Below are 12426 nucleotides of genomic sequence, written 5' to 3' on the forward strand. Positions count from 1 at the left end.
TCCAAAAAGATTACCGATCTTAAAAGAAGAAAAAACTAGTTTGATATCTAAATCATTACAATAGCGCTTAATTAAGTGTCTAATCTTTTTCTGAGTGACGACAGAAAAATAGCCTACGTACGGCAGCTTAAAGTAAAATGTCGGCCGTACGTAGGCTATTTTTCTGTCGTCACTCAGAAAAAGATTAGACACTTAATTAAGCGCTATTGTAATGATTTAGATATCAAACTAGTTTTTTCTTCTTTTAAGATCGGTAATCTTTTTGGAGTGAAAGACCCTATCCCCGGCGGTCTCCGTTCACGTGTGGTCTATAATTTGCATGTGCGGGCTGTAATGCCTGTTATGTCGGCGAAACCACCCGACATTTTGCCACACGCGTGCGTGAGCACTTAGCGAGTGATAAGGCCTCCCACATTTTCAAACACCTTCAGAATTCTGAACGTCGTCGCTCCTTGTGTTCAATAGATTGCTTTCATATTTTAGATCACGCCTCTACCAGCTTTCAACTTAAGATAAAGGAGGCTATCCATATTCAAAAGGAACTACCTTGCCTCAATCAGCAATTACACCATGTAAATCTAAAATTATCCTTCTAATTCACACATTTTCACGTTCTGTTGTTACTACTTGTCTTTATTAGCATTATTTTCTACTTATTATTCAACTCACTGTGCTTTGTAAACCATTCAACTGAAGATGACAGATGCTCTGTCGAAACATGTCTTTGAAATTTAAAAAAATTGTCGTTTTTCTTAAAATCTTTACGTGTCCGCTGTTCTCAAGACCTTTTGGTCATCTATGTTATTCTGAGGAGCCGTGTCCGTTCTCTGCTGCGATTTAATTACCACCGTGCTTGTAAAGGATTCTCATTAACGGGCTCTTTGCGGAACATTGAAGCATTGTGCCATCGAGAGCAAACACAGACCTCGGCACCACAGAAAATTCAGATTGCCCTTTCGCTGCCTTGAAATCGTCAGGTCTGCTCTTGCATACTACCATTAGTCGGGCGAAAAGAGATCTGTCCTTCTGAAACTCGGCTACCTTTTCCTTGCAAGAAACTTTGAGTACCTTAACGCTGTTTTACCAAGAAAGACGTTTGCGTTTCTTCGTTCTGCCGAGGTTCAGTTCACTTTGTTTGGGTGAATTCTGTCTTTAGCAAAGATCTTATTAAGTGCCCTTTCTCTCACACTTTGATGGCAAAAATCACTCTTCATTGCATCAGGCATGACGACTTTGATTACTAAATTGTAAAGCTCTTTTCTCTCTTTTTTAAACAGGTTAGCAAAGTTCCTCATTGTCTTCGCGTTGTGAGACAAAAGCTGCTTCAATGAAGACATCTTAGCCATTAATTTTACCTCAGGGAAAAAAATATTTACTCTAGCACATAGGTTTAGAGTGATTCCAATAAGTCCTCCAATCACTTTGATGCAACGGTTGATATGATCAAGAGTGGTATCCGCTCCTATCGCGGGTTCTTGTTCACTTCCCTGTTACCATGGAAAAAATTCTATAGACCTCAAGGCTTAATTCCTTAAGCAACAACAACGATTTATTCCTAGTATAAATTTTCACCCGGTTTTCACTACGTAGACATAAAAGCAGTCTGGTTTAAATATGACAAATTGAAAAAGTTCAATAAATGATTTATTTTCCTCTCTTTCCACATTCAAAGCCGAAAGACTCGCACTTCATTCTATTAAGAGAATGACACTTCTTATAGTTCACATCCAATACGTTTCTGTTGCTCCAGTTTATGTTAATTTTGACTTAAACATGTCGAGGTTTTAACAGTTTTAAAACAATATACAGTAATTTTATGTCATAATTTTAAGGACTAAGAAAGTATCATCATATAGTACTGAAAATGACAATATTTCAACCAAATTTATAACTTGCCCAAAGCAGTGAGAACTTTAGCCTCGTTTTCATGCTGAACCATACAAGGCACATTTCAACGCCCCATAGAAACCGTCTGCACGAGTTACAAAAGTGCCGACAACATTTATCGGTTTCCTTAGGTCCTCCTTGACACTTCTACGCTGGTCGGCAAAAATCTTCACGAAATTCCCACAGAACTTTTTTCAGTGACATTTGCTCCTGGACTGTTTTGTGCGCACTACATGAAACACAAGCACCGAGAAGACTTTTAATTTTGTTCACACTACATGAAGTATGAGAGGAAACTGCTGATTTTATTAATGCAGGCGCGAGTGAAGTCGTAGCCATTGTATACGATCGAAGACTACGATGTTTTCATTTCCGACGAAAGTGTTTTTCTTGTCTTCCGAACGTAACTGTTGTTTGATTGTTTTTCGGCAGCTAATCAGGAAATTATGTTTAGCTGCGGAAGTTCTTAAAATCAAGCGATAATTTATTATGTACAAAAAATCCAATTTTCACGAACTTATATGCGATCAGATGCGAATTGCGACACCCAACACTAGAGTCACTTTCTTAAAAAAGGGAACAAAATTTTTACTACCACAAATGACCATACCTGAATGTCGACATTCTCGAGAGTCTTTATGAAAGTGATACTTGTTTTACCTAAAGATTTGGCATGTGCTAATACTGTAATATTATTTTGGGCGAATTCGAGCTAAGAACGAGGAACACATAACCGAGTGGTTATGAAGAAGATCTGGGAAGAGTGGTTACTTAAAGCTTCCTGTTTGTGTTCTGCATGGTTCTTATGAAACTATTTTAAGTGTTTTGACATTGGCTCTTTGTATTTGCCTTGACGTTGATGCTATTTAAGTGTGTATAGTGTTGGGTGGTCAGGCGGTAAAGATAATCAAAGATAACTATGAGTTAATGAGTATGTAAAAAGTTGTTAAAGACAAACCACTTTTTACCACATCATGCAGAACTAAACACTAAATAAATAATTTGTAGTCAACTCATTCCAGGAAAAATTAAAGTCTATCTACTTTTTCAAAGTAAACATTTCCAGGTTTGTTCAGAGAGCGTTTGAAGTTGTCCTTCAGTTGCATCTTGAGTGATTGTGATGTAAATCAGCCGATCCACGGTATTATCATTCCCTGAAGATGCCATGGATCGACGAAGTTGGGAATAAAGGACACAAAATACAGTAGCTAAGACCTCACTCGACTCCGATTTAAATTACTATCACTTTGTTCAGAGATTTTGCTTCTTAAATTCTCAAATCAGAAAAAATCTTTCCTTGAAAGTTTTGCGATTAGTACAGGTGATGGATTGCTCATGCGCCGGTTAACTTTCATTTCTTTATGGCCGTTAGAGGAGGTCATTTGTCAACAATAGGTACAGTGTATGTCCCGAGCAACCTTGACCGAAACTGCAAAATTTTGTGGTCTTTTTCACATACAGTTAATACCCGCGAGTATAAGAACCTGCCTTTTCCCAGGTTATCCTAAACAGGTTCTTGCATAAATGGAGATTATCATAATTTTAGGCTATTTAAAAGGTTGTTAATAGGTTCTTATTTTCTGAAGTAAAAAATATACATTGTTGTTAATAGAGTTTTTAGCGGTATTCTTCCTCTTGCTTTTATTTCTATTATTGTGATTGTGTCAATTAATAATACGTTTTATGATTTTCAACATTTGCATTTACATTGCATTTAGAGTGATAAAGGTTCCAAGGTGTCTCCAAAGAGGATACAGAATGTCGACTTATCTTACTTTTCCTAAAAGTAAACATTTTTCATCAATTTTTGAAAATAAGAACCTACGGTATTTACAAATTTTAGGCTAAAGGGGTTCTGTTAAAGAGGGGGAAGACTAACTAGAAAATTTTAGCCTAACAGGTTCTTAAAAATAAGGTTTTTACTCGCGGGTTTTGACTGTATTCCCGTTTTAAGCAAGTAATTTGTGCTTGTCTATAGCTGCATAATGACTGCTAAAGAGCAAAACATTATCAGCTGGAAAAAAAATACAATTCATTTACTGGTGTCTCAAGAGCGGTACTAATACAAAAGCCTGGAAAAATCATTTACATTCATCAGTATATAATAATTTCCCTGTCAAGAGAATGAGTGTTGAAAACAAGTTTTGCAGAGTCTTTGAAATGATTGAAGCAGTCATTTTGATAAACTATTTAATCAAACCCGTATGACAGCAGCATGAAGAAATATATCCTTGTTTCACAAACTTATTGGAACAAGCCACAACTACGTTTTTCGAATATGTCTTCCACTTTTCAAGATAACGTATCAAGATAAGATGTTGAAAAAGAAAATGACCAGAGTCTTTCAATACTTTAAGCAGTCATTTTATGTAATGTTTAATAAATGAGTAGCAGTGTTTTATCAAGTTTAAAACACGAGGCGCAGCCGAGTGTTTTAGACTTGATAAAACACGAACTGCGAATTTATTGAACGGCTTAAAAATTTTCTGATGTAGATCAACTCATTCGTGCACTAATATTTAGATTTGGGGTTATTTTGGCCTAGAAAATTGGACGTAAAGTTTAGCCGTGTCTTTATCAGATATAAAGACACTCATTAAACATTAATTTCTTTTGTATTTTCATTATGAATTATGAGTTTTTAAAAACTATTTGAGCAAAACCATATTTTTATATGATAAAAATAAGAAAAAACGATGATGTAACTATCTTTCTTGAAGGCCCTTTGTGCCAGGAGGCTCGAGGTGGATAGGTGAACTATCTTTCTTGACGCTGTTAGAGCCAAACCACTTCTTCCTATTTCGATTAACTTATTGGAACAAGCCGCAACCACGTTTTTCGAATATTTCTTCCGCTTTTCAAGACGTAAATTAATATTGTTTCGCTCAAGTAACCTATCAAGAGAAAATGTTGAAAAAAAGACCAGAGTCTTTAAATCTTTTGAGCAGTCAATTTATATACTATTTGAGCAAAACCATATTTTTATACGATAAAAGGAAGAACAAAGATGATGTAACTATCTTTTTGAAGGCCCTATGTGCCACGAGGCACGAGGTAGACAGATGAAACATCTTTCTTGACGCTGTTAGAGCCAAACCACATCTTCCTATTTCGATTAACTTATTGGAACAAGCCGCAACTACGGTTTTCCAATATGTCTTCCGCTTTTCAAGATGTAAACTAATATTGCTTCGCTCAAGTAACCTATCAAGAGAAAATGTTGAAAAAAAGACCATAGTCTTTAAATGTTTAAAGCAGTCAATTTATAAACTATTTGAGCAAAACCATATTTTTATGCGATAAAAGGAAGAATTAACATGATGTAACTATCTTTTTTGAAGGCCCTATGTGCCACAAGGCACGAGGAGGATAGATGAACTATCTTTCTTGACGCTGTTAGAGCCAAACCACATCTTCCTATTTCGATTAACGTATTGGAACAAGCCGCAACTACGTTTTTCGAATATGTCTTCCGCTTCTCAAGATGTAAATTAATATTGTTTTGCTTAAGTAACGTATCAAGAGAAAATGTTGAAAAAAAGACCATAGTCTTTAAATACTTAAAGCAGTCAATTTATAAACTATTTGAGCAAAACCATATTTTATATGATAAAAAGAAGAAAAAAAGATGATGTAACAATCTTTCTTGAAGGCTCTATGTGCCACGAGGCACGAGGATAATAGGTGAACCAACTTTCATGAAGATATTAGAGCCAAACCACATCTTCCTATTTCGATTATATTTTCCTCTTTAATCCAAGATGTAAATTTGTTCTTGTTAGTTTAGAACATCATGTTAAACTGTGGACTTGTGCAAGATACAAAAATAATGCGTGTTCTGGCTGTCCGAGCTGATACACGGCAATAACATATCTCCTCAAAGCAAACACCATCTACGTCGAGTAATGGCTTTTTAAAGCACTCAGTGAAGCAATATCAAGAGCACTTAAATCATTGAATTGAGGTATGCATATTTTTTCTTCTAAACACGGCCTAAAGTGCGGACACGCACGTAAAGTACAAAGGAAGTCAACTACCATGGAAAATGTAGCATAACGAATATGGTGGTGCACCCCTTCATTAGCTGTTGTAAACCTATCAATGTGGCTATAATTCCAAAGGCTATAATTCTAAAGAGTTGGACAAAAACAATTAACATTGAATACTGACAGAAAAGAAATTGAGCAAACGGCTCAAAACTGTTGTTTAAACGTTGTTGTGAAATTTAACAATAAACAAGTTCCTTTAATTCCAAAAAGGAAAGGAACTCAACGATACGATACCGTCGAGGCAGGTAAACAGTCTTAGAAAATTAATTACCTCTGTTATACTTGCGGTTTCCTAATGAAAGAAAAACAGGAAATTCTTCAGGTCTGATCGATGACGTCAACCTACTTCCAATTGTTCCTTTGTTATCGTCTCTTCTGGCAGTCCTTTAAAACGGGCTTTCTACAACACACGTGTACATTTTATCCGTTATCCCGACGATAGTAAACATGGCACTGAATATTTTTCCAAGCGAAGTCGCAGATAACCTGAAATCATATGCTGAGAAGGTCAGTCTTTACAGTGCCAATGCGCGTTTTGGCAAAAAAGGGGAAGCAGATGCCGCCAAGATTGAAGCTGATCACCAATTGACCATTTCAAAGATAAATCCGAGGGGCTCCTGTCGGACAGCTCTTGTGAGAATATCAGGTGGATGCTTTGGAGAGCTGCATGGTATACTGCCAATGCTAGAATTGGCGATCAAGACGATGCCGAGAAGAACAAACGAAGCGTCGAAGAACACTACCAAGAGGTGATCAAAGTAGGAGAAGTTTCCAACACGTTACTGACAAATGTGAAAAAGATGGGCTGGGAAGCCGGCTGGTTTGCTACCAACACCATTAGTGGCTTCCATGATGATGCAGTACGTGATATAGCAAACGTCGATGCATGGTTTGCCAAAATACAAGGAGAGGTCAATCTGGTTGCTATGAACTTCGTCATGGACGAGGCCAAAATTGTATCAGAGAAGCCTAAAGTTGTTGCTGAAGAAACCCTGGTAAACAACGGTGATATAGAACAGACAACGGCCTTCAAGTTCTCCGTAAACAACGGAAAGACAACTTCCACCTCACATAAGATCGCTTTCAATTATGGTGTCAAGACGAGCTTTAGCGCGGGCTTCTCTGGTTTGGCCGACAGCGGGTACGAGATTTCTTTTGATTTCTCACACGACCGCACTTTCTCGGAGTCCACAAATACTGGTGTCACCAAGTCGTATGAGTTCCCACTGTCAGTTCCTGCACATAACACCTACGTGGCCAAAGGGATGCTACGTGAAGCCCAAATGGAGGTCCCTTATGAGGTTGTGTTTGACTTCGCTGGGGCAAAAAGATCGGTTAACGGGATTTGGAACGGAGTTGCAGTCAGCAGGCCTACTTATCAAGTCGATAAAAAACAATGGGAATTGATAATTACAAAATTGGACGAAAGTGTGATATCTAAAAAATATGTAGTTGTATATCACGTCAAAGTTGATAAACGAAAATATTAACCGCCATAGAGAATTTGGAAGAGCTGACGTTTTGAGCGTTAGCCTTACGCAACCACAGCGTGATACCTAAATTCAAATCCAGATAAGTGTGACACATTAATCCAAAAACATTAATAAGGACTATGTAACCGTTTAAAGCAGCGTTATTAGTGTGATATCTAATTCTATAAAAATAATACCCGCATGGATTGTTTGGAACAATAAAATTTAACGTGTGATAACTAAGTCCTTAAAGTATGGCCTGTATAACCTTTTGCAACAAGTCTTTTGAGTCGAGAGTGTGATATAAGTCGGAAAATGTAAGTCCTCAAACATTTCAAAACAATACACGAGAATATATACCAAGTGTGACATTTAAGGCATGAAGACATGTAGGCTTAATTATCGTGTGTAATTGCAAAACAATTTATATCAATAAATAACGTTGATGTTCAGTGGCGTTTCGTTATTTCTGAGAATTACAAGCTGCTGAGCCTTCTGAGAATTCCACACTTCTTAATGATGGTGCACACATAACTACGTTTTTCAAATATATCTTCCGCTTTTCAAGATGTAAATAGTGCTGCTTCGCTTAAGTGCACGTGCCAGCCGGTTTTTTGTCGGACGGCCAATGTACATGTAACCAAAGTTAACAAACCACTCGAAATCTACGTCTAGCATAATAGCTTTTTTAAAGGACTAAACCAATATCAGGAGCACTTAAACCATTAAATTGAAGTATGTATAGTTTTTTTCTACCCACGGCCTTGTGTGCGGATACACACGTAGAGTATAAAGGAAGTCAACTGACAAAGAAAATGTAGCATAACAAACATGGTGGAGCATACACTCCTTTATCAAATTTTAGCTGTTTTGAAACTATCAACGTAGTTATAATTACAAGAAAATTAAAGAGTTGGACAACAACAATTAACATCGAATACTGACAGAGTTGACATTCTCAGAAAAACGGTTCAAAAATGTTGTTTAAACGTTATTATGAAATTTAACACTTAACAAGTCCCTTTAATTCCAAATCAGAGGCTTTTCGAGCAACCTCGTTGTTGATTCCAATATCGACTTAACACAACGAATTTATTAACTGTAAACCTTCGATTACAACGTCGATCTCAAAACGATTTTCGGTCATGTTCCTTCACACACGATATTCCTTCGTCGTCCCGCAAGGTTACATGGGACCAAATTATAACAAAGTCAGTTCCCGGATGTAGACTAATTTATCATGCCAAAGCTTCAGCTTCGTCGAGATTTTTACAACCGAGTTTGGAATAACAGCTCCATAGGGGTCCGCAGAGGTTGATTTTTAACACAATTTTTAACCACTTTGAAATATCTGCCAGCGATATACCATAATCTTTATACAAATTTTATCCTTTTCCCTTTTAGCTTTTAGGAACCGGTCATTATTTATCGCCTGGGGGGGGGGGGGGGGGGGGGAGCGGACGTTTTTGGGCTAAACATGGTGAAATTGAGGTGATCCCTCTTTCATTAAAGTGATTCCCCCTCATTACCATCGATAACTTTCGCGATCCCCTCCCCCCCCCCCCTTCGATGTCTTTGTATCCATATTCAGGTATTAGATATGGAACCGTAGCAAAAATAGCTACTGCCAAACCCACTGTCTTTTAAACAACATTGCCCAACAGATTTATGAGTTTGTGTTTCGTTACAAGTAATCTGTGTTCAGGAACTACCTCCTTGAACAAGAGCAAATGCGTTGGGTGCCAGATAAGATAGAGGAGCTCTCCAAATAAACAAAGCAAATAATATACTAAAGAATGAGAAATACGAGTGTGCCAAAACATTAACAAGTTTATTTCAGGTATAAAGAGCTGCATTCAAAGGCGATGAGGTAGCCTATTTAGAAAAAACACAAAGGCAAATCACTTGCGCTGTGTATGGAACCTCAGACTGCTTCAGACAGGTTTATAACAGCGCGCATCGACTTGTCAAAGAAGTTTCCTTTTGCCAAGAAACTCATCAGTGTCAAAGAGAAAGAAAGAAGCTCAAAGGCTCTTCGAGCAATCTCATGGTAATTCGATGAAGTGGCGTTCTTCGCTTTGTTTTTCAAATAAGCGTTCAGTTTCACTTCATTTGCCTTTAAATGCTTTTTTTCATGTGAGTTGCGTCAATGGGTCACTGATGCTTTGTGCTCTCCGGCTTCGTAGCGCAAATTCTGTTTTTTTTTTCTTTCACCACCAAAATAAAGTGTAACTTTTGAATATGTTTTTAACTGTCTTGGATACGCTGAATTGCGTTTTAAATTACTTTTCTGTCAGCACATATATAATATACGTACCGGGCAGCGACAAGCGTTATTATTTTTTGAGCAGCCGATGATTTTGAGAAAAAGATGCGCCTGAGCACTTGTGTTTCTGCTGCCTCGTCCCCAGACGTCCTCGTCCTTGGTCGTGCACGGTTTGCTTGGCGTTGTGGGACTGGGTTCTGGGTTCTGGGTTCTGGGTTCTTGGCCTGATGCGGACGGGAAAGCGGACGCGCTCCGCGGCTCGCTCCCTAACCACCAACCCCCGCGCTCCCTGTTTCTCCGCCTTACCGCCTCAACGTCCGGCCAATTGGCGCCTGGGGACGAGGCAGGTGTTTCTGCTCGCCTCAAAAAAATTAAAAACAGAAGACATGACACGAGATGACGTAACGCGAAACAGAAACGTGCTATGCAACTCGTGCTTTTCCAGTGAGCTGAAACGTTTATTAAATTACGTAACATGGCAAGCAAAACTGCATCTATTTTGTACCTGCTATCAGTATTACAGTCACATTCTCACTTTATTTCCCTTTCTTAATGTTTTCTTTTTTTCATGGGATAAATTTTTTAGTCTATGGAGAAAAGTTGAAATATTCGTTAACATCCCCTCCCCCTTAGCCAGGCCCCTTTGCCAGGAGCTAAAACTTTCCACGCTTGTAGGTAAAAAAAACAACAACAACCCATATCTTTTCTTTCGTGTAAGTTGGTAACTTCAACTAGAGTTTCTGTCCCAAATATAATTCAATGTTAAACTAACAGAGTAAGTTGAGGTTAGAGTAGTTTTGTCAATTACCCGGCGTATCCAATCGAACGTTCGGTAATCAAACCCAATCGAACCCAATCGTTCGATTGGGCTCGGTAATCGAACATAATCGAACTCACAATAAAATTTAGTCAATTGAACAAAATCGAACGTTCGATTACCGAACAGTCGACAATCGAACAAAGTCGAACGTTCGATCACCGAACAGTCGACGATCGTACTCAATCTAACGTTCGATTACCGAACTCCTGTTTGTTTATATTGCGGATTTTGTTCGATTGGATACGCCGGGCAATTACAAGGAAAAACAGCGGTTTAATAGCTTAATTGAAAGACGTTTAAAGCTGCGCAGAAACACGGAAATCACGTCTAAGAGGCTTCAACTTTTTCAGAATTTTCTGAGGGGGCATACCTCTTGATCCCCCTAAAGGCATGAAGCATGCGTCCCCATGAACTATGGGATTAATTGGGACTCTTTAAAAATCCTGCCTAAAACCCTGATATCCCCCCCCCCCAGGAAAAAAACAAAACAAAAAAAAAAAAACTGGGGTTTAAACAAGATACTACAAAAACGTTTATGAACAGCCACCCCCTTTTAAAAATCCTGGATCCGCCCCTGGAACTAGTACCTGTCTGTCAACATAACTAATCTACCAATCAGAATGCCTTACCATCTTTAAGAAGGGGCTTGAACAAGATACTGCTAAAAACGTTTATGAACAGCCACCCCCTTTTAAAAATCCTGGATCCGCCCCTGGAACTAGTACCTGCCTGTCAACATAACTAATCTACCAATCAGAATGCCTTACCATCTTTAAGAAGGGGCTTGAACAAGATACTACAAAAATGTTTTATTATGAACAGCCACCCCCCGAACACTTTTGACAAAAAACTCGGAATGTTAAGTTAGAATTTTTATCGGGTTGCGCTACCCTCAAAGGACTTTGTATTCTGTTAGCGTATTATTATACTCTGTTAACAATAGACGTTGTACTTATCGTATATAAACATGTTTTTGGATTTCAACGTCGATTAAAAACTAACTCAGAATAAACTGCTGTTGGAACCAAGCTGAGTTGTTGATGTTGCTGTCCGTCCAGTTCGTGGTTAGATTCCGGTACCCAAGAATGTAACGGCTCTTCCTTGCAAGCGACTGCCCCATTTGAGTCTATTTTCCCCCGCATTTATCGTCGCAGTCGTCTCGTTATCTCAAATTCAGAGTTTGTCCGTTTTCCCGTACGCCCATAAGGAAACACCTACCGTTACAACAGAATAAATGGCTATTTTGGTTAAATAATAATTACGACATTTGGTCATTTTCTGTCTATTAAGTCTAAGAGAAGGCCGGTAAAAATGTCCACAGAGCAAGATGAACCATAATAGAACTACTACAATCGTGCTAAGATTTTTGTTATCTACATTTAATTACTTCTTATTAGTTATCTTATTTAAATCTTTTAACTTCATATTCCTGCCAACTGGTCTAATTATTTCCTACAAGTTGCATTTCTGACCATCATTGGTACCAGCCCCTTTGTTTGTCTTAGCCCCATGTCAAAGCGAAAAATGGCATTTTCGCTTTGGCATGGGGTAATAAAAACAGTGCTAAAATCAGCAGCAGTCTCGAAAGACATCTAGATTGATGCGTTGTTACATAGAACCAACGTACAACTCGTATATGTTAGCCAAAGAGACGATTTATATTATATGCTTTCATAGGGCTTTTAATTCTTATGTCCAGTAAATGCTTTCTAAGACATCTCATTCCGGTTACTCTATTTGCTTCAAAATACGTAGGAAACAAATTAGAAGATATATATAAAGACTAATAGAAATTGTTTGTTCTACTATTATTCGATTGTCCATTTCATGAGATCGAGTTTAGGTCTGAATGGCACTCGGGTTAACCTTATTAACATTTGGTTACCCTAATTAGCCATCCGGTAAGCTGGTTATTTTTGAACCATGTTTGAA

Source organism: Oculina patagonica, chromosome 1 (genome assembly GCF_052425735.1).
Source record: "Oculina patagonica isolate OP01 chromosome 1, crgOcupat, whole genome shotgun sequence".
In the NCBI taxonomy this organism is placed as follows: domain Eukaryota; kingdom Metazoa; phylum Cnidaria; class Anthozoa; order Scleractinia; family Oculinidae; genus Oculina; species Oculina patagonica.